General features: G+C 38.8%; 1 protein-coding gene across 3 annotated transcripts in view; it reads left to right on the top strand.

Annotated features, from left to right (window-relative positions):
* The first annotated feature begins 285 nt into the window (after positions 1-285).
* SEMA3D (semaphorin 3D) overlaps positions 286-23,385 on the top strand; it is a 224,489-nt gene continuing 201,389 nt past the window's right edge. The window contains exon 1 of one of the 3 annotated variants that reach the window (XM_055590094.1): positions 286-392. The gene's annotated coding sequence lies outside the window, so the exon portion shown is untranslated. Of the gene's footprint in view, positions 393-19,548; positions 19,622-23,385 lie in introns of those variants that run through there. The other 2 variants (XM_055590096.1, XM_055590095.1) reach the window with 2 other exon arrangements.

The raw sequence follows: 23,385 nt of genomic DNA on the forward strand, positions 1-23,385 counted from the left end.
TTGAGCATCCCCTTTTTAGAAAGACTGAGTCTCTCCCGGGACAGCTGCTGCGGTCACACCACAAACTTAAAAGCCGGCCTCCCGCTCCGAGCGTGCCTTTCCTCGCCACCCTCGCCTCCCCTCAGCTCCAGCTGGTGCCTGGCTCCGCGCCGCTCCGGCAGGGCGCTTGGGGGTCAGCAGCGCCCCCTGCCTCCCGGCCAGTCCTCTGTGGCCGCAGCCTCCTCGCTCCACCAGGGCCGCCCGCGGCTCCGCGGCTCAGCTAGCGCTGCCGCTCAGAGGAGGTCGCGCCGGTGTCCCGGGTCTCCGCCTCGCTCGCGCACCTCCTGCATCCCCTTCCTCTCTTCCTGAAGAGACAGCGGGCACCGAGGGAGGGAGAGAAGAGGTCGCGGCAGGTAAGGCAGGTTTCGGGTCACCTGCTGCTCCTGTGGGAGGGTGCTCTGGGAACTGCGGTGTTCAGTAGGGGATGACTGGATTCGGGGGTGGCCGAGGGTCTGAAGTGAGGATACAGAGTGGCTGGGAGATACGGAACATTATATGGGACGGATAGAGGTCTCCGGAGCTGACAGGAGTGGGTCCGCCGGGGGCCAAACGGAGAATCCGGCGCTGAGGCGCCGACGGTCCGGGCTCGCGGCACAGGGACAGCGTGGCGGCGGGCGCAGCCCCCACACTCGCCACCACCGCCGCAGTCTCCTCAGCCCGAGTCGGGCAAAAGTTTTCCTCCCGGACGCGCCCGGGAACTTCGCTCGTTCTCGTTCCCTCCGGGACGCTGGCGGCCGGGAGCGCTTCTGAACGTGCCCCTTGGCTCCCCCGGCTGCAGGTTCATTCGCAGACGCGTCGGTGGGGACCGTCTGAGGAGGACTTGACCTGGGGCGTCTGCGCCCTCGCTCGCTCCTTTTCCCGACGCGTGGGGGAGGGGACGGGGAGACCGTGGCGGTTGTTTGTGTTGTGGTGCTTTTGGGGAGGGATGGGCGACGCCTTTTACCCTGTGAGGGAACCGTGACGCTCCTTCTGACTGGAGCTTGCATCTTCCCAGACTCGGAGGGCAAAGTTGGAAGCAGACAACAGCCTCAGAGCTGGCTGACTGGGAAAGGCGGTTCTTGCCAAACGCACTCTTAAGGGAGCCGGGCATCCCCCGCTAGCCTCGGCTGGGCTTCCTCAGAAAAGGCCCGGATTTGACTCCTGCCGGGAGTTTAACCCGCCTGATTTAACCCAGTGGGGTGTTCCCCAACCCCTCCCCATGCGCCGGGAGTTCATGCGTTAATGGTCCGCCCTGGAAGCGCCCGGGCAGTTTTCGGCATCACCTGATTCTCCTTCCCTCACGACCTAGTTCAACCTCGTGGGCTGAGTTGCTTTGCTTGCTTCCCGGCGCGCGGAGGGGACCTGACAGGAGAAGAAGGAGGCGCCGCGCTCCCGCGACCAGGCTGGACTCGAAGGGACTGGACCGGAGCTGCGCGCCCAGCAGCTGCGGCCGCTGAGGTCCCCAATTTTAAGTTACCGAGACTGGAGTTAAATAGGCGAACTTTCCGCTGTTTAGCCCCGAGTGAAGCTGTAATGAAAGGCAAATGCCTCTACGAGGACTCTTCTTTCCCCACCAAAGCCCCTCCCATCCTTAGCCTGTCAGTGCCATTTGCCAGAGAAGGGGCGAGGGGACCGAAAGTCAAATTTAGCCGGAAAGATTCTCCTCCCGTGGGTGTGTGTTGAGGAGGGTGTCCCTAACGGATGAAAAGGGTTGAGGGCGACGCAGACTGGATGAGACCCCACTCCGGGGTCTGGGGCTGCTATTGTGTAACCATGGCAACCGCCGGGGCAAGAGCGGTCAGAGCCTTCCGGGTTCTGCACGTGGAAAGAAAAATGTGAAGGGTGGGGAAGGGAGAGAGTCACATGTCATCACTCCTGTGTTGCCTTCGCTTCTCCTGCTGTTCTGAGCCAGACAGCTAGGAGGATGAGCAGGAAAGGTCTGGGTTGGGTGTGAGCAGCCAGCAGTTGCTTTAACTCTGTCCCGCCTCAGAATCACTGAGGCCTGTTCTAGCAGCTAAAGCTGGCCAGAGAAGCCGCCGCTGATAGGCTACGAAGTGATGGTTCAGGTCAGGGAGATGGGAAAAGGCCTTGGCCTTTGGAAGAGAAAAGGCCAGGAAGTACAGGAAGGTGATGTGGGAAGAGATAAGAATAGGGTCAAGAGGTAGCTGAGAGACAATAAAAGGGTACTGATCTGGACTGCCAACATTTCAAATGGAATTTGCCCATTTATGAAGTGGAAAACTGGTGGAAAAGGGAAGGGACAAACACATTGCATCCTAGGTATTTTGTACATTATCACCATTAATATTCTCAACAGCAGTACTTTTTTTTTTTTTTGTACACACAATTTTACTAGGCTTTATATTATGTCAGTCAGCAACCTATATTGTGTGACTGCCATTGTCTGAAACCTCAGCAAGGTCTCTTGTCCCTTTATCCGGGTACTATGATCAGATTTTTCTCCCTCTCAGCCAGTAATTAAAGTATTGCATTTAAGGGCTTCCCAAGTGGCACTAGTTGGTAAAGAACCCGCCTGCTAATGCGGGAATTGTGAGAGGAGGGTTCGATCCCTGGGTCTGGAAGATGCCCTGGAGGAGGGCGTGGCAACCCACTCCAGTATTCTTGTCTGAAGAATCCCCATGGGCAGAGAAGCCTGGAGGGTTACAGTCTGTAGGGTTGCAAAGAGTCTGACACGACTGAAGCAACTTAGCACGCGTTGCATTTAAAGTGTAGGTCAAAAATGTGATGCTTTGGAAAGGTGCTACATTAAGCCATGAACTCGCCATGTTTAGTTAGTTTTTCTTTTTAAAGAAAAGAAACCGAGTTAGAAATGTGGTGTGTCCCATTTTGGTTTTTTTCAATTTTAAGAAAAATTATAATTCTTAAAAATGGTATTGGTGGTTAAGGGAGTAAACAAAGCAGTCACTTTCCTTTTAGAGATGAGCTATAATGAGATGTGAAGGTGTTAGCTGCTTTGTTCAAATGTAAACTAGTAAGAGGTGGAGCTGAGACTGGAACTGTTTTACCTGGATGTAGGTCACCTTTTAAGAACTTCAGGCAGCTTTCCATGACGCCACTTAAAGGACCTTTCTAAGATCAGTTTGATGCAGTATCTGTATATTATAATTTACAGGGGAAAAACCCCAACAATTTAAATGGGATTCAGGGTTGAAGATGGGTATGGTCCACAACAAGTGTGTAGAACAAGAATCTTATGTACATGATATTAATAATTTATATTTATACAGGTCACTGTGCCTTATGGGGAATTATTTAATAATGTTTATACAGGAAAAACAGAACAAAAAGAAACATTTTATCAAATAGTAACCCTTTGGCTATGTTGAGAAGATTCTCTGAGGTTAATGAAGTTTTCCTTAGTCTACTTACTGCCTTCACAACCTGATACCTACAAACTTACTTCATATTTTGGCACCACCATTTCACCTTTGTGTCTGTGGCCCATTTGCTTGCAAGAAGTAATCATTTGACTCCTGTTACCCTCCTGCTGACTCTCTGAGAGGGGAGATTAAGGGAAAATGCCTGGCAATGCAAAATGTTTTGAAATTTTCAGAGAACTATAACCAACACCAGTAGAAACTAAGGGTAAAAGATAAAGAAATAATTATGTATCTTTTCTTTTGCCTTTTTGCAGACTTTGTACTTAGTCTTAGATAATTTGCTGTATAATTTTGCATGGGAAAATTATACACAAAGCTAAGTTTTCAATCTCCTTTGTGTGTGGAGGGAGCTGGTAAGGGTGGGAGTGGGAATTATTTTTGGTGTCAGGGAGGGTCTGGAATATAAACAATTACAAAGGCAGAGGAAGCACATGTACTGTTTCTAGTGACAGGCTAACACATTAAATATAGGTTTGAACTTGAGTCACCAGGCTGAATTACTCTCACGTCTTTTCCAAAACTAGGAAATATATTGTTTGGAGTTGGAGTTAAATTAAAACTATATGTTTCATGGTGCTCAGGTCTTATTCCTCATACTGTGGTCTTTTTGCATTGCATGGGTATTTGTAAACTATCAAAAGTTTTTCACAGACCTGAAAGTTATCTGTAGACGTCCTCTGGAATTGGCAGATATCTCTGTTGCCCTCTGTTTGTTTTCTGCTTGGACAGAGTTACTGGGTTAAGTCATCCCCATTTTTATTATTTAGAACATCAACTTATCAATCTCAAGGGGAAAACTTTCCAACTGGTGGTGATTTAATGAATATTAGTATGTCTTCAGATTGTTTGTTACAACTTCATTATGGAAAAGAAATGTGACTGAACTTTACTGTTCTGTTTGGGAGACATAATAATTTGATGATATATGTTTTTTGGATAGAATTCTTGTCAATTAATAAATGATTTATTTAATAAACATGAGTAACCATAGCTCTGTTTGAAAAGCTATTCTTTTTATATGTACCTGGAGCTATATAGATAACCTAAGTAAAGTATTAATAAATATTTCAAGACTTGATAACATATTCCTTGAAGGAAAAAGAAACATTCATATTTGTGAAATAAGTAGTAATAACAGTAATAATGACTGACCATGGGAAAAATTTGTTAATCCCACACCTTGTTTACCTCAAAACTTAGTTAAAAAATACTTCTTTACTCTAGGAAATCTTGGCCAGAATTCCTTTTTATTATTATATCTTCATCCTGCCTTTTAAGCTAATATTCTGAGTTTTTCAGTCATTTGTTTCCTTACAATTTTCTTTATAATTCCTAACTGGATCAAAAGGACCTGGAAGTTAGGATTTGTCTTCTCTAACTTTTTATAACTTTAGGTTAGTACAATGCTAAACATATTTAGATACTTAACAAATATTGAAATCTAATTAATTATCAAGCAGTTAATAAAATGATTTTGAATCACTTTGTCCCCTATAAAAGATCAGCTTAAAGCTCTTTGGTTTTATAGTTTACTTTCTCTGAGATTTTAGAAAGGAGAGTTTTGCTTTTATATGAGTTTTAACCTTTAACAGAAAAAAAAAGTTGAGATGCGGAGTGTTTTATCATAATGCATAACATATAGGAGCAGTGTAATGATCATGTGAAATAGGGTTTATAAAAATACTTAGTAAAAGGTTGCATATTACAAAAAGTTATTTTCTTTTTGAATTTATTATATTTTTTAGAAGGATCCAATTAAGAAATGAGAATTTGCATCATCTGTGTCCACCTTATTTCACCTTAACTTTAAGTCGTTTTTGCTGTTTAGTTACTAAGTTGTGCCTGACTCTTTGTGATCCTACGGACTGTAGTCCGCCAGGCTTCTCTGTCCATGGGATTTCTCAGGCAAGAACTCTGGAGTGGGTTGCTGTTTCCTTCTCCAGGGCTCTTACTGACTCAGGGATCGAACCCACGTCTCCTGCCTTGGCAGGTGGGTTCTTTACTGCTAAACCACCAGGGAAGCCCAAGAAATATAAAGCTAAAGCAAATTCACTGCAAACAAGAAATGCACTGATAAGAGACTGCAACACATTGAAATTATTTTGAAATTTAAGTAATAATAATGAGGTATACTTAAATTATTAGACATTTACAAATATAAATTATTCAAGACAATGTTTCAAAAAGTTGGAATATGTAATAAGATAGATTGTTCATATTTAAATTTTAAATGATTTTGGTGACTTTTAATTTATCATCATTAATATTTGATCTTTTATCTCCATGTAAATAATAATGTTTAATTATTTCTAATAGTTATGAACCAGGACTTCTTTAACCAACCTTCTAATCTTTTGCTGGTAAATTTAGACAGTTTGCTCATTCTTTTGCCATGCTCAGTAAGCCACACATGTTACCCTCCTATAAAAATAAGTAGAATTAAAATTCTACTATAAAATAAGTAGAATTAAGTGATCAAGTATTCACAGAAGAGTTTGTGTTTCTCTAAATCTGTTATCCATTTAAATATATGGGGTCTTCTGCTTCAGAAATTAGAAATGACGTACTTTATGTCCCTTGTTTCTTCTATAGGGTATTTAACATAATACTATAACTTCAACATTTTATGTTGTAACTTCAACATCTCAAGTATGTTCTAGTAAATCATAGGAAAATGGGAACACTTGGTGCATTTTTCTAATGAAATAGAATTAAGCATTATTAAATGGGGCCATAACTACTAAGAACAAAGTCAAGTAAAACAAGTCTAGATTACTGAGCAGAAGAAATATAGTATTACTACTTTCAGGGAAAATAAATAAAATTGTATAGATATAGAGAGGTGATATTATTACTCTACCATCAGGTAAATGTCTAATATATTTTCCTGTACTAATTATGTACTTTTTTTATTATAGTATTATATTTGGTCCAGAAATATATAGCTGGTCCAGAGCCTGTATAGCTGGTACCTAGTAACTGAGTTAAATATATATAGTTTCAAGCATTAGATTAACAGAAATTAGACGAATACAATTTCTCAGTAGAAATATTGTCTGGAGTTATGTTAGTGAAGAGACAGAGAAATAGTATAGTCTAAGTTTTTAACATCAGCATGTATGAACTGCATAAAAGCAATGTCCAGAAAAAAAGTACCCTCTTAATTTAAATAGTCCTATAGACGCCTTTAAAAAAAAAAAAAAAAAGACATATTGACAGCTGAACATGTGCCTAATGACTTCCTAATCTCAAATTATACCTAAATAATCTAGTTTTATTTGATGGAATGTATAAAATCAGTGTGAGGCTTTTACTTCTTTTTTGTTTTCTCTCCTTCTAAAGCCCAGTCCACAAATATGACATTCAGGCATTTCTTGCATTTTGGTATTTGCTATTGTTGATTTCAGATAAATATTTGCTGTTTATATCTGAAATAATTGTTCTATGAAAGAAAGAAGTGTGTTCTAAGGTAAAAAATGAATTTTTTTTTTTTTTACTTGGAGGAGCACTTTCAATTTTGAAATGTAACACTTCATTTCAAAGAACTATTTGGAACCCTCAAAATTCTCAGTTTACTTACAGTACTAAATACAAGGTCAGTAGAAGTTGACAGTAATTTGTGTTTTCTTTTTGAAATGGGGTGTACATCTAAAAGAACTTTTATTTTATATTAATGATTTCATTACAGATACACATTCACAATCATTACTGAAAAATCAGTAAATACAGATAAGCATAAAGTAAGAAAATGTAATAAAAAGTTATCCATAAATCCACTACACATAAATATATATGTTAATTCTGAGGTTAAACATGAAATTTATTTTTAAAATAAATGTTATATGTGACAGCTAGGGCCCAGATCTCATTTTCTAGCATTACTGTCCCATAAAAGGAACCAGGGATCCTCAGAGAAATGGCTGATTCTAGGACTGGGACAGGAAATATATGTGAGCCTGGATCATCTTTTGCCAAAAAATAAATAAGTGTCCCAAACGCACACATGCACTCACCATACCAAATGTGCACAATGATAGGGGTATGTCAAAGAGATCTCGGAACCAGCTGAAAAAGTTCCCAATGGCCAACACTAGAATAATTTGATAAAAAAAAGTAAACTATTATTGATTATAACCCAAGGTATATAATATGTATCCATGGGACCATGCTAATATAAATGAGTGATGAATAAATAAAGGAGAAGAGACAAATACTCCATCCAGTAGAACTTCAAACACTTTATGCAGGTATCTGGCCCTCAAGGAAGGGGAACATGTAACTCCTTAGTTCTGAAATGAGCTGTGCATGGTTACTTCCTCCAAAGAGTACTCAGCATGGAAAGGAAGGGAAAGAGTACTTTACAGTAAACGAGGCGAGCAGAGACTGTCTCAGGCAAGTGATCAGGGTCAACCTCAACAGTCCTAAAGCATATTGGTAGTATGTGCCTTTGATATGAAGGATGAAAGGAATACTCCCCTTCTCAACCTCTCCCTTGATATGTTCTATAACCCCAATAAAACCAGGAGAAAAACATCAGACAAATTCCAAAAGAGGGGCAGTCTACAATATATTTGACCAGCATTCCTCAAACCGGTCAAGATCATAAAAAACCAAAGTAAGTCTGAGAAACTGTTATAAGCAAGAAGAAGTCAGAGAGACATGAACTAAATGTAATGTGGTGTTCTGGGTGAGACCCATGGAAAGAAAAAGAACATTAGATAAACACTAAGAAAATCAGAATAGATTTGGACTTTAGTTAATAACAAAATGTCAATATTGATTTTATTCATTATAACAAATGTCCATTCTATCTATCGTAGATTTAAAAATAATAGGGAAAACTGGATGTGGGTTCTAAGGAAACTTTCTGTACTGTCTTCTCAGTTTTTGTGCATCTAAAACCATTCTGAAAAATAACATCTATTTGTAAAAATTATACTTGAAAGCATATAGATTGACCATGGTGAGAAACTATATAAAAGGTGAACCATTCTCTGATCAGAAAGGTTAATGTTGTTCAATTAAATGCTTACTTTATTCCCCTAGTTCAAGGTGGAACTATTCTACTGTTTTTTTCCTGTTGATGCTAAGTATAATAGATCTCATCATAATAAATGCATATTTTGAAGTGTTCTTGTAATTACTTATTTTTCAAAATAAAATATATTGCTTGGATTAATAAAAAATTTTACATCACCATTGTGATAGGTTCTCGTGCAAAGAAAGCTATGTATCAGTCATGTTCCATAAATCAGCCTTAAATATTAAAAGAGAGGGCACACTTTTTTCACACTTTAGTCTTTGCTATTTTATTGATATTGACAAGATCCATATTCTGTGCCAGATGTCTTCAGTTCTACATGATGATTGTGCTTTCAAATTGTTGCCAAAAAAGGCTCAATGACTATGTTCTTGTTTCTCTTCTTTGAATCTCAAGGACATCTACTACATTAAATATGTTAAAGATTATTCCATATCAAATGTTATAGGTATAATACACATATCATTGCTTATTTTAAAAATTAAAAATTTACCTAAGGAGTCTTTTATATCCCTTCAAATTCATAGAAATTAAGACTCATATATGTTCCAGAAATGTAGATATGTGTTGCCATTTCCATTTTTATCTGTGTGTGTGTTTTCAATTCTTTCCCTCACTTCATATATACTTTCTATTATAAAACTCACATTATTCCTTCTATTCTCTGTGTTACAAATGGTTGCATATGTTTTGAAAGTCCAAGGATTTTTTTTTTCCCTTTTAGTAAGTTTTCTTGCTTATGTGCTTAGTCACTCAGTCATGTCTTGAGTCTTTATGACCCCATGGACTATAACCCCACAGGCTCCTCTGTCCATGGGATTTTCCAGGCAAGAATACTGGAGTGGTTTGCTGTTTTCTGCTCCTGGGGATCTTCCCAACCCAGGGATCGAACCTGTGTCTCCTGCATTGGCAGGCTAATTCTTTACCACTGTGCCACCTGGGAAATCTCTTGCTTATAGTTGGACTAAAAGTCCTGTCATTTCACCTTTATACATGCTGATGTCTTATTTTTTTATTATCTCATATTTATAATTATTTAATAATTACCTGACTGTGCTTTATAGTCAACTTTCTGTTGAATTTGTGCTCTACTGTGGCAGTGGTTGAAAAGTTTAAACATGCTTTTTTTATTTGTCTTTAGTTTGTATGAATCATAGCACACAAAGAAACACATTTCTTTTTTTTTTTTTAATTTTATTTTATTTTTAAACCTCAAACACTGTATTAGTTTTGCCAAACATCAAAACGAATCCGCCACAGGTATACATGTGCTCCCCATCCTGAACCCTCCTCCCTCCTCCCTCCCCACACCATCCCTCTGGGTCGTCCCAGTGCACCAGCCCCAAGCATCCAGTATCGTGCATCAAACCTGGACTGGCAACTCGTTTCATACATGATATTACACATGTTTCAATATGGACTCTGTTGGAGAGGGAGAGGGTGGGAAGATTTGGGAGAAAGAAACACATTTCAAGAAGTTGTTTGGGAAAAATCATGGAATCCAGTCCCAGAATATGTGGCTAAAGGGCCTTTTTTTTTTTTTGGTGATACCCCACTGAACTTCCAGAGATTCAGGGACAATGTCTGAAAAAGACCCAGATCAAATATGACTAGTGTGTTCTGGGCTTCCATTGGAATCTTAGGTACAAGGTTTTCATTTTTGTTACATGGAGGGATTGAATGCAATTTTTTACAAGAGAGATCCTGCCTATGGTAATTCAACTCATTCAGAAAGAAGAATGCAGAAATACAAATTCTGACCAAAACCTTTAGAAATGGTTTGCATAATTTGCATAATAGAGATGTGAAATTTATGCTTTTGCATGGACTATCATTGACTCCTTTTTTACTTCCTATCAATGTATTTTCAAGTAATTGATGACTTATGAATACATAATTATAACTAAGGTACTATTTTCAAACAATCTTTTCAGATGAAAATAATCATCTCAAATCTCATCAATTGTGAGGTCTGACTCTCCTTATCAGAAGACAGGTTTTTAAAACAGTTGTGAAATTGTATACTTACAAACTTTATCCTTCACATATATTCTGATTCAAAATTCACTCTTTTGGCCACACTAGCCTCCGTCTTATAGCTTCAAATATTTCCTTATCATGATCAAATTGGGGTGTTAAGTTGCTTTCCAAGCAGTTTGCTAGAAGGTTGAAGTAGCCAGACTGTTCTATCTGTAAAAGTATTTGCATGATGCAATAGTGTAAGGTGAGTTATGTATAATTATAAAGTAGGAAATTAGTATAAGTCAAGAAATTATTGTATCAACTTATGAAGGCTTTTATCACCTGTAAAGTAGCTGTTCAAAAGCATTTGTACTGGATATACAGATGAGAGGATAACATTTCCCTTTCTTTGACTTGATTCACATTTCTCAGCGCCGTGGGGATTGTTGTCTTAGACTACACTGTGATGAGTTTTGGCAGAGAGTCTTCATTGTTCAGGTTTTTAAAAGGGCAAGTTTTTGGCAGAAATAGGTTACCTAGAAGAGGAATGCTGTGCTTACACATGTGCACTCAATAGACCCTTCAGAGAGCTTGGGCTGAGATCCTGGGATTCCTTACTTCACTCTACTCCAAGTCTCTGAATGTTGATTGCTTAGAGCTCTTTTGTTTTGTCATTATCACATAGGCCTTTTCACATTCCAGAAAATGGTACTTTTGATCCATATTTCAAAACTTTTTAGAGTACAAGAAATGGTCACTCATATCCTGTGCACTTCACTTGAGACATTAAAAATAAGAATTGCATTCAGATCTGCTTTTCCTTAATATTTATCAAACATGTAACCATCATCTTCATGATGGTCACCAATCATTCTTTTTATATTTTTGTAACCTTTGGTTATTTCTGATAATCAGAAATGACAATTTTGACTTTCTCTTTTTTCCATTACTTTATTTTATACAAACAGGGTTTAAAAGTGTGCTTTGTGTGGGTGATGTATTGAGATGAGCAAAAACAAATAAGTCTTGTAAATTCCCTGAATTAATAAAGAGGACAGACTAGCATCAATCACATGGGCTTACAGTTTCTCTACTCTTTCCTCTTGGGACTTTGTGCTGATTTCTTATTTCACTTGGATAGTTTGCCTCTTACTACCATCACTTCTCCTGGCCCCAAACCAGTGCCCACTCCCCTAGGTACCCTCATGTACGGCCATTGAATCTTGCTTGAAAAAGTGCTTTTCACTTAAATTCTGCCCTCCTGTCCGTAAGATCTTTTTCAGTTCCGATAACTATTTCTCTCTTACTTGAACTAAGTTTCTCAAGAATAAGGACCAAGTAGTTGCTACCTTGATATTTTTCTCCATACTTCTATGCATATCACCAAGTCTTGTATGTAATAAGTACACAATCTCTAATACTTGAATATAAATTATTCTATTCAGAACCCCTTTTTTGTTTTTTCCTCTCGTAACTAGTTTAGATGTATAATTCCTCATGAAGTTCTTTTCACACACACATTCCTTCATTGTAAAGGTTATTTCACATATTCATATTACTCTTGATGCCTTTCCATCTTGAATTCCCTTTTCATCTTTTCTTTAATTCAAGAAGTATTTATTGAGTGCCTGCTATATGCTATATGAGTCACTGACAAAATACAGATGAGAAACCATGGCTGCAACCCTGAAGTAGGTGACTGTAATTCATTATCATCAAGGGTCAAATCAAATCTTATGATATTAAATCCAAAAAACAAACACTCCTATTCATAGTCTTGGCCTTTTCTCTCTGCAGCCTTTTTTTAAATGATGTCATCCTCTCACCTTAACCTCTTTTATCTTTATGGAGATTATGCTCAGAGCATTATCTCCATCCCTGACTTCTCTCTCAGGTCCCAGGTACGTTACCACACCGCTACAACCCCTGTGGGTTAGTCTTCATTGCTCTACATTATATGTTAAAAGGAGATCACTCTGGAAACTGAAAGAGTCTTTAATTAGTGGAACTTTAAAGTGAGGCTTTCAAGTGTGGGGGAACATGTGGTGCTGTGGTTAAGGTTATGCCCTGTGGAAGCAGACAGCTTGGATTCAGATCCTAGTTCTGTCACCTCTGAACTGTGTGATTAGACAAGTTACTTGACCTTTTTATGTCCATTTCCCATCTTTTAACTTGGGTTCATGAAAGCACTAATCTCATAGGGTTATTGCAAGATATAAATGGGTTAATATAGGACAATCAAATGTTGTATTATACTGTGTTATCTTTCCATTATCCTTACAAGATGATGCAAATTACACATAGATCAGATTCTCACACATCTCCACACCATTCTGCTGCCTTGTTCCTTATCTGCTGGATTCCATTAATTTCATTCAGAAAAAGGTCCTTTGGTGACCTCCTTCAGGTATATACCTGGATAAGAGAATGACATTTTAGGATTGACTATTACCATGTCCTTCTTCTGCACAATAGTGTGTTTAAAGAAACATCATTTGGGGCATACTGTGACTGACTATGCTATAGGGACATGAAGGAGAATCCAGGGCAAAGGAACCCTTTAATACTAGCTGTCACAGAAGCAGCAGCTGCTTGTAAAAGCTAAACAGCAAATAATAAAATCCTTTGGTGCCCCATCTAAATTTCCAGGTTTATTTTGCAGCAGTTCACCATTCCTTAGCCATCTACTACTGGATTTATAACACTGCACATTCCTTGAAGTGCTCCATTCCCAAATAAACAACACAGATTTGTTCAACAGCCTTCATATCCCCCTGCTTCTGACTTTTTTTAACTCAGTACACAGATATTTCTTTAGCACTCCAATGTGGGCCTACTGTCATTCTAATCCCCTGCCCTCAGCTTCCTTCCCCTGTTTGATCACTACCTTGTCCCTGTACCTCTGCTAACCAGTTACTGCACTTGAAACTTCTTATTAAATGCTCTCACTACTTTGTGGTTTCAGAATATTCTATTTCAGTCCCGTTTATAAGGAGTGAAAGAAAACAGAATGACCTAATTCACTCTCCATCCACCAGAGGATTTGGAAATTGGCCCAGTGACAGTCTCTTGTAGTGCAGTCTCATGCCCGAGGACTGGACTTTTTCTAGACCCTGTACCGGTGCTGAACTTGCTGCCATGGTCTAGCTACCAAGAGGTCCCTGGATTCTTGCTCTCTAAAGGTTGAGCTTCAGGGGATCTTGAAGGAACCTGTAGTATAGCACTTATGGAATAAAGTTGCCCAAGAGAAGCATCTTCCAAGGTGTAAGTTTAGGAAGAATCCAGAGACAAATGGGTAGCTCCTGCATCTACGTATAAGCAATCTAATATGCAAGGAAAACCTTTGTCTCAGGTTGACTCATCTTCTTGGCCCTTCTCTGAAATATAACTAGTGGAAGCAGCAAGTATGTTAATCAATGATATTTTCCAGAAATTGAACTTAAAGGTCATTTCAGCTTCTGAGCAAGTGGAAGTGAAACTGAATAATGTTCTAGTTATTTTATGGGAAAATACTTTTCTAATGCTGTTTTTGGTATTGTTTCAGATTAGTCTATTCCCATAGTTGGCTTATGAATGTTCATCAATATATTTTATATAATTAATAAATTATTTTCTACTACTTTAATTATGAACCTTATATATCATATTAATAACTATATGTAAGACCCTATTTCTACTTCACAGAAAATGAAATGCTTCAGAGATAGGATAAATAAGATTTACTTGAAATAATTTCTAAATATTTTCTAAATAATTAAAAAGCCTCTCACAGTGCTAATCCCAGGAATGTAAAGTGATTTCCTATAGTTGCAAATAGATAGATGTAAATCAATGTAAAATGTTTCAAATATATATTAATATATATATATATATATATATATATATATATATATATATCTTCAGTGTGTGGCATTTTCTATCCCATGAATCTTAAGGATAATTTTATTAGAGCAAATTAAAAGAAGGAAACAATTTTAAAAACTAGAACCCAGTGTCAATTTAGTTTGTTTGTTCTGGTTTTATAAATTCACTCTTACTTCTGTTGGCTTTATTACTTTAGTGAGTAAATATTTATAAATCTCCTGGCTTGTTTCTTGATGAAATTTTAAGTAAGGGAGATAATTTACATTCATTTTCTAAGTATTTTGCTGGGGCAAGGGAGTTCCATTTTCAAATGATTCCTTTTAGGTGTTTATGAGGACTAGCCAGGCTAATAGTGGTTTTCTGGGTAGTTTCAGGGTCATTAAAAAAGTGTGACCAGGGCCAAAGTAACACCTATTCCAGGTCTGTAGTTCAGGACTGAAGACAGAGAAGGTGGAACAATCTAGGGGTTCTCATGTATGGTCTTCTTTGGGGGCCCTGTAATTCCTGGGTTGTGCCTGATGGCTCTCTCCTCTTGCTCTTTCACTGGCTCCCCTTTCTCTTCCTCCCACTTACTGCCTTTTGCCCACAGTTCTGTTTTTTTCTGTCTACAGACTTTTCTCCCTGATCCATTCACTCTCCTCATTTCTGTTATTATTTAGATGAGAAAGACATAAATTATTAACCGTGACCTCTCTCATGGTATTGATCCCTCTGCCAGTGCTTTTTCCAGTAGACTCTAGTCTAAGGCAATTAATCATCCATTTAATAAGCAGGTTAAATTCTTACTATGATCTCATCATGTACTTTCTTCCAATGTAGTTGTGATTTTTGTACACACAAATGATCTTTTGGTGGAAAGGCAGCACAGTTTGGAGTCACAATTTACTATCTGGGAACACTTGTTATTTAAGTCTATCAGTCTTGTTTTACTCATATATTGAAGTGGGGTAAATGACAGCTCTGTATACAAAACACATGTGAGTATTAATTGAGAAAATATAAGTAAATTTCTCCTAGAGCCTGACACCATGGCTATTTAATAAATCAACACTGATAGTTTTATTTCTTCTCACTAATATACATTAAGCATATTTGGTTAAAAAAGCTTTGAAATGTCAGGGTACAGACTTTGGGTTTTTATACTGGAGGCAATGGGAGCCACTGAAAGTTTTTGAACCATGAAATAACCCAAGAATTAGTATTTTAGGAAGATGAGCCTAGGAATAATTTACAGGGAGACCAACTAAGAGACGCTTTGTAGATAAAATAAGGGCTGGACTAACACAATGGTGTTGAGAATAGAAATAAGGGTGCTAGAGAAATACAGGGCTATCATATCAGACTTTTACTCTTTGTTATTTGTGTATTTCATGATTTTTCCCTGTTATATAGTCAAAAAATTATTATTATAATGTGAACTTTGCTCTCAGCCTGACTCAGAACTATTTTATATTCCTCTCAGAACATAGATGTGTTAACATCTATGCAACAAGTAACATCTTACCACATATAACGTCTGAGGTCAGACTTGATCCCAGCAGGATATAAAATATCTCATGAATTTTTTTCCTGCTAAAGGAAGTTTTAAGTATTTCAGGTTAAGAAATTAATCCTTAGATATAGAGGATGGAGAGACTGTGTAGAGAGCAACTTTCAAGCAGATATCACAGAACTGGAAAGAAAAACCAATGAAAATCTCAGCTAAATATTTAGTTTGTAAAATAAAAGTGCTTTCTTATTTTTTTTTCATGTATGTTTAACATTTAGCATCCAGTATTTCTCATGCTGTTCATCCTTTTATCTTTTTTTTTTAATTGTCTTGATACTTTGCTATATTTCAAAAACTAATGCAAACTCACATTCTTCCTCCAATTAACAATTTAAAAAACATAAATAAGTTCAGTAACTTATTTTCCCCATCACACATATTTGTATTTTATAATAAATTATTTTAATTTAAAATTCATTTTATACCTCTGGCAAATCACCAGCTCCTAGGGTGAAGATGTATAACCATATCTGGTTCATTCTCCTTGACATCTAGCATAGCAATCAGTCTTTGTGGATTTGTAATTACAAGTGAAAAAATAAAATTAAGAAGAGCTGTGAGAGTTGAAAATAAGATCCTGAGTCAGCATTGGCAAACTGTTATTTTGTTTAAATAAATAATTAATTAGATTCTTTGGTTATTCTTTTTTAGTTTTAGTTAAATCTGGGGATCATAGAACGATTATCCTTCTCTCAATCAAAAACATCTAAAATAATTCTCACAGATAGCAGTTGTTGTCTAATTTAAAAAATGTTTAAATGACAGATGAACCTTCTGTACCATTAAGATAATAACCTATGGAAATGGTCTAGGTCCTCTATTTTGCATTCTTACTATCAGTTTATTTTGACTTTAGATTACCTGCATTCAAAAGAATGTTAAGGACAAAAACTACTATATGAAAGTAGCATACAACCTATTAGTTTAAGAAATAGTGCTCCTAAAGTTCAGTTTTACATTCTAAGTAAATATATTGAATTTGTGTTTATCCGATATAGTATTTTGGCATTTCTCTAACATGGGTATATTTTATTAAAACTTATTTAAGGGAACTAGTACCTGAGGACTTTTGTTTTGTTTGTTTGAATTCCAACCTAGGAAATAGAGTGTAAGCCTGATAAATCATCAGTATTCAGATACCTATTTTGAAATTCCTATTATTAAAAAAATATAAATAATAAAACAATTTTTGTTTCATAGACTCATGACATTTCAGAATTAAAAAAAACAACCTAATTGAATGTCTAGTCCATCTTCTTAATTTTACAGAGAGGACTGAGGATGAAGTAATGTGAGTTCTTCCTTCCCTCCCTCTCTCTCTTCCTTCCTTAAACATGAAAGAACAGCTTCTATATTCACAGATTGGAGCTGAATGTTTGGAGAGAAATGGCCCCAGGCTTGAGTAATTCATGATCCATGTAAATAAGACACTAGTTGTAGTGTGTTCATAGGCACACAATTGAGTCATCACAAAGCTGAGATTATAACTGAAGTCTTGTCCCTCCTAAAACGGCAGACATGCTACTTTTCACTAATGCGACAGATGATTTAGAAAAATTTAATGCATGCTGTGAGAACTGTTGACACTTATACCCAGGCAAAGTGATGGCTGCTAGTAACATAATGATGACCATTTCTGAAATAATACATTATTTTTCTTATCTGATAATCAAAAACTCTGCTCTGGTTATGATCATCGATGCTATACAGCTGCTCTTGACCTGATCTCTTTCTAGTTTAATTATTAAAAAAGGGTACATTTACAAATGTGTACCTTATATTACTACTATAGAATTTTTAATTTAGAGATCTATGAATACACACTCATATATACATATATATGCATATGTCTGAAGGAGAGAAAATGTGTTATCCTCCCAAAATGCCTTTTTAGCATAAGGGTTATCTCACTAGTTTTTGGAGAGACAACAGCTGTAGGAGAAGCTTTGAAAATCTTGTAGAAGCTACCCTTTTGTAAAAGCAATTAATATTTATTAAGGAAATCTCCATTTGTAAGGGTTTTTACTACTCTGTAAAAGATGATGCTATGAAAGTGCTGCACTCAATATGCCAGCAAATTTGGAAAACTCAGCAGTGGCCACAGGACTGGAAAAGGTCAGTTTTCATTCCAGTCCCAAAGAAAGGCAATGCCAAAGAATGCTCAAACTACTGCACAATTGCACTCATTTCACACTTTAATAAAGTAATTCTCAAAATTCTCCAAGCCAGGCTTCAGCAATACGTGAACTGTGAACTTCCAGATGTTCAAGCTGGTTTTAGAAAAGGCAGAGGAACCAGAGATCAAATTGCCAACATCCCCTAGATCATGGAAAAAGCAAGAGAGTTCCAGAAAAACATCTATTTCTGCTTTATTGACTATGCCAAAGCCTTTGACTGTGTGGATCACAATAAACTGTCGAAAATTCTGAAAGAGATGGGAATACCAGACCACCTGTTCTGCTTCTTGAGAAACCTGTATGCAGGTCAGGAAGCAACAGTTAGGACTGGACATGGAACAACAGACTGGTTCCAAATAGGAAAAGGAGTTCGTCAAGGCTGTATATTGTCACCCTGCTTATTTAACTTATATGCAGAGTGCCTCATGAGAAACGCTGGGGCTGGAGGAAGCACAAGTTGGAATCAAGATTACCAGGAGAAATAGCAATAACCTTAGATATGCAGATGACACAACCCTTATGGCAGAAAGTGAAGAAGAACTAAAGAGCCTCTTGATGAAAGTGAAAGAGGAGAGTGAAAAAGTTGGCTTAAAGCTCAACATTCAGAAAACTAAGATTATGGCATCTGGTCCCATCATTTCATGGCAAATAGATGGGGAAACAGTGGAAACAGTGGCTGCCTTTGTTTTTCTGGGCTTCAAAATCACTGCAGATGGTGATTGCAGCCTTGAAATTAAAAGATGCTTACTCCTTGGAAGGGAAGTTATGACCAACCTAGATAGCATATTCAAAAGCAGAGACATTACTTTGTCCACAAAGGTCCATCTAGTCAAGGCTATGGTTTTTCCAGTGGTCATGTATGGATGTGAGAGTTGGACTATAAAGAAAGCTGAGCACTGAAGTATTGATGCTTTTGAACTGTGGTGTTGGAGAAGACTCTTGAGAGTCCCTTGGACTGCAAGGAGATCCAACCAGTCCATTCTAAATGAGATCAGTCCCGGGTGTTCATTGGTAGGACTGATGTTGAAGCTGAAACTCCAATACTTTGGCTACCTGATGCGAAGAGCTGACTCATTTGAAAAGACCCTGACGCTGGGAAAGATTGAGGGCAGGAGGAGAAGGGGACTACAGAGGATGGTTGGATGGCATCACCAACTCAATGAGCATGGGTTTGGGTGAACTCCGGGATTTGGTGATGGACAGGGAGGACTGGCGTGCTGCGTTTCACGGCGTCATGAAGAGTGAATGAACTGAACTGGACCATCTTATGACTGAATCTCAAACTCCTTGCTGCAGAAGGCCCCGACTTAAATCTATGTAACAATACCTTTGTTTACTGTGCTTTACCTGGTGACCTCCCCATAGATGGCTCCCCAGTGCCCTTTATTTTTCTTCTGTCATTAGTTGAAGAAAGTATTTAAGGTGTGACCTTGGCCTGTTCTGTTGTGTTACCTCAATTTTCCTGGATATCTTCCATGTATACAGGAAGTGTGCCTGTTCTTAAACTTGTTTTTCTCCTGTTGGTCTTTTTATTACAGGGGAAGGGGACCATCTCAGCCAAGAACCTAACCAAATAAACTGCACTCCACTGTCTGCATTGTCCTTCTGAGTGAGTTTGTTTCCCAGAATGTGTGGCTACAACACTAATACTTACTTATTATCATCATGATGAAAACATGGTGATCAAGATAAATTCCTGCCTTTATCAATTTCAAGGGAGGATGTTACAAAAGGAAAGTTTGAGTTAGCATGTGCTTTCATGTTATTTATTGTCATAAAAACTACTTTATGCAAGAAAGTAGGATATGCATCTTCTGCCTCAGTGGTCTGATTCTTTCTTATCATGTTTTAAAAAATATATTTAATAACTCCAAAACTTTATTGTCACTTTATGTCTTATCTTCTAACATGTTAATCATATAATATATATATATATATATACACACACACACACACACACACACACACACACACATATACACATAAAATTGTATCCTATATAGACTATCAGATCAGATCAGATCAGTCGCTCAGTCGTGTCCGACTCTTTGCAACCCCATGAATCGCAGCACGCCAGGCCTCCCTGTCCATCACCAACTCCCGGAGTTCACTCAGACTCATGTCCATCGTGTCGGTGATGCCATCCAGCCATCTCATCCTCTGTCATCCCCTTCTCTTCCTGCCCCCAATCCCTCCCAGCATCAGAGTCTTTTCCAGTGAGTCAACTCTTCGCATGAGGTGGCCAAAGTACTGGAGTTTCAGCTTTAGCATCATTCCTTCCAAAGAAATCCCAGGGCTGATCTCCTTCAGAATGGACTGGTTGGATCTCCTTGCAGTCCAAGGGACTCTCAAGAGTCTTCTCCAACACCACAGTTCAAAAGCATCAATTCTTCGGCGCTCAGCCTTCTTCACAGTCCAACTCTCACATCCATTCATGACCACAGGAAATATAATGATATATATATATATATATATATATACACACACACTATAACCACATATAGTATATATATATAACATACTAAAGGAGTAACATGTTGCATGATAGACATACATGCATATATATATATATATATATAAAATAAAAAGACTAACAGGAGAAAAACAAGTTTAATAACATGCATACCTCCTGTATACGTGGACGATATCTAGGAAAATTGAGGTAACTCAACAGAACAGGCCAAGGTCACACCTTAAATACTTTCTTCAACTAATGACAGAAGAAAGATAAAGGGCACTGGGGAGCCATCTATGGGGAGGTCACCAGGTAAAGCCCAAGATGGGGCTCTGCTTTCAAGATGAAGCCTGTTCTGTCTGCTTCCTCCTTCATTCCCCACTCTTGATGCTCTTAACTCATAGTATGAGCACCACTCATAGGGATATATTGCACCCTGGCTCTCTGACCGCCAATTTGGGAGAACGCAGTCCTTTGGGTTACAAAGTTCATAAAACATTGTAAAATTCAGGGTCCACAAAGCAGAACTATCAAGGCAACTGTAACAATGGTAAATATAGTTTTCCACCAATCATCCTTCACCCAAGATAGGACCGAAGTCCAGAAAGGAATGTTTTCATTTGACATTGCTTTTACCTGATTTTTCATGTCATCTAAAGTAGCTGATACATTGCCAGATAAATCAGGAATATATACACAACATCCAACCTTAATTATAGCAAGTTTCCTTCTTGAGCAGCTGTGAGCATGTACAAAGCCATTCTATTTTGAATTACCACTTTTTTCACTTGGATTTGTTCTTCATTTAAGGCTTGGATGGCTTTAGCACTTCTAGGAAGGCCTGTTTTGTGTAATTTTTCAAGGATTCTATTTTAATCATAGTATCTGTTGTGCCTGTAAATATACTCATACCATTGAAACACAGACCTTGTCCACCTAGCATGTAAATAAGGTAGATTTACCAGGGCTTGTTGTAGGTTAGGCTTTTGTTATTTCTATGAAACTGGTGTTTACATCAAACATAACCCCATGACTCAAGTCTGTTGACTCTAGGTCTGGCTTACCAAGAGAGCAGGGAGAGATTATGATTGACAAGAGAAAGGAAAGTCTCTTTTTGTCATCCCAGAAAAGAGCAGAGTGGTTTAAAATCTTGGCAGAACAGTGACACCCACCAAGGAAGTCCATCCATCACAGACAGAGGCATAGCCCCACATACCCAGCAGTTAGAGGTGTTGTGGAAGCCCGCGTAGGAATGTGCCCATGAGATGAAAACATTGTCCTGAGGTGAAACAGAAGTTAAATTCAAAATCATGTTGATGAGGCCAAGCAGCAGGAGTTGATTACGCAGCTTCATCCTGAAGGGGCTCGTCCAGGATCTTCTTTTCCTTCTTAAGGATGATCTTAGTCTCTCGAGGGTTAGTGGGGTCCCTCTGCACAGTCCACTAAGTGTTTTCTGGGTCTGCGTGGTATGCTCTCTTCACCTTCATGTGGTGGATCCAGGGAGTGACACCTGCAACTTTAACTGCCATAGAGCTGGTAAGAACAACAGTATATGGACCCTTCCAATGTAGAGCCAAGGAGTAATGTTTCCAGTCCTTGACCACACCTGATCCCCAGGCACAAATTCGTGAATCTGTTCTCCAAGGGGGAGTGGCACCCTTTCTTGTACAAACTTAGTTACCTGATTTATTACCTTACCCAGTTGTTCCATCTGCTGTGAAATCTCATCTCCCCTTACCTGAGGCAAATTGGTTGACACCTGTTTTATTATGGGAGGGGGGCCTCCCATTCACAATTTTGTACGAAGAAGAGCCATGGTACCATGGGGTCATCCTGAGTCTGAGCAGAGCCGTCGGAAACAAGTCCACCCAGGAGCAGTCAGTCTCTATGATCCAGTTGGAGAGTGTCTCTTTAAGTGTCTGGTTGGTTCCTGCCACCATCCCAGAACTCTGGTGCCTATATACTGTAAGTAATTTCCACTTGATGTTTAAAGTTTTGCTTACTTATACTGAATCAGCTATGAAAGCCGGACCATTGTCTGATCCAGTGCTGGTAGGAAATCCAAATCTGGGAACTATCTCCTTAAGCAGGCACCGGGCTACTTCTGATCCTCTTTCAGGCCGGGTAGGAAAAGCTTCTACCCATCCTGAGAACATACATACCATGACCAGCAGGTAGTGGTGATGTCGGTGAGATTTCATTCTGTTGAAGTCCACTTCCAGGTGTTCAATGGGCAGCGTGCCTTTTAGCTGAATCCCCAGAGATTTCTGTCTGTGCTGAGAGGCAGCTTTGACCTGTGAGCAGGCTGTGCAGTTCTGAGATTCTGTCCTGCATAGGGAAGAGAGGTGGGGAACCAAGAAATATTTTCAAATTAGCTCTTCCAGTTTATCATGGCCTAGGAAGGTCACTTGTGTTTGGCTTATCAGAGTGGGTGCCAGCTCCTCCAGTACCAATAATTTGCCACTTATTAATTCCCACCATCCCTTTTCAGTCTTGATGGCCCCTTCTGCTTTGACTAGTTGGTTTCGGGGTTCAGTGTATTTTGGAGAGTCCAGCATTAGCTCAGGCAGCTCCACCAATATGAGAGCTTTAATAAGGGCTTCACTGGTCACCCCCAAGCCCTCGGCTGCCTTTTTAGCGGTCTTACCTGCCAATCTGTTTCCCCAAGCCCAGGGGGTATCCTCTTTTTGATATCCTCAGCAGTGTATGACTGCAACCCTTTCTGGTTTCCAGGCAACATCTAATAGGGTCTTAATTTCTTCCTTATTTTTACTATCTTTTTCACTAGCTGTCAAAAGGCCTCTCTCCTTATACAGAGCCCTGTAGTTGTGGCAAAAGCATACCTGGAGTCTGTGTAAATGTTTTGTCTTCTTACCTTTTGACAGCTGGAGGGCCTGGATTAGAGCATATAGTTTGGC

This window comes from Bubalus kerabau, chromosome 8 (genome assembly GCF_029407905.1).
Source record: "Bubalus kerabau isolate K-KA32 ecotype Philippines breed swamp buffalo chromosome 8, PCC_UOA_SB_1v2, whole genome shotgun sequence".
In the NCBI taxonomy this organism is placed as follows: Eukaryota; Metazoa; Chordata; class Mammalia; order Artiodactyla; family Bovidae; genus Bubalus; species Bubalus kerabau.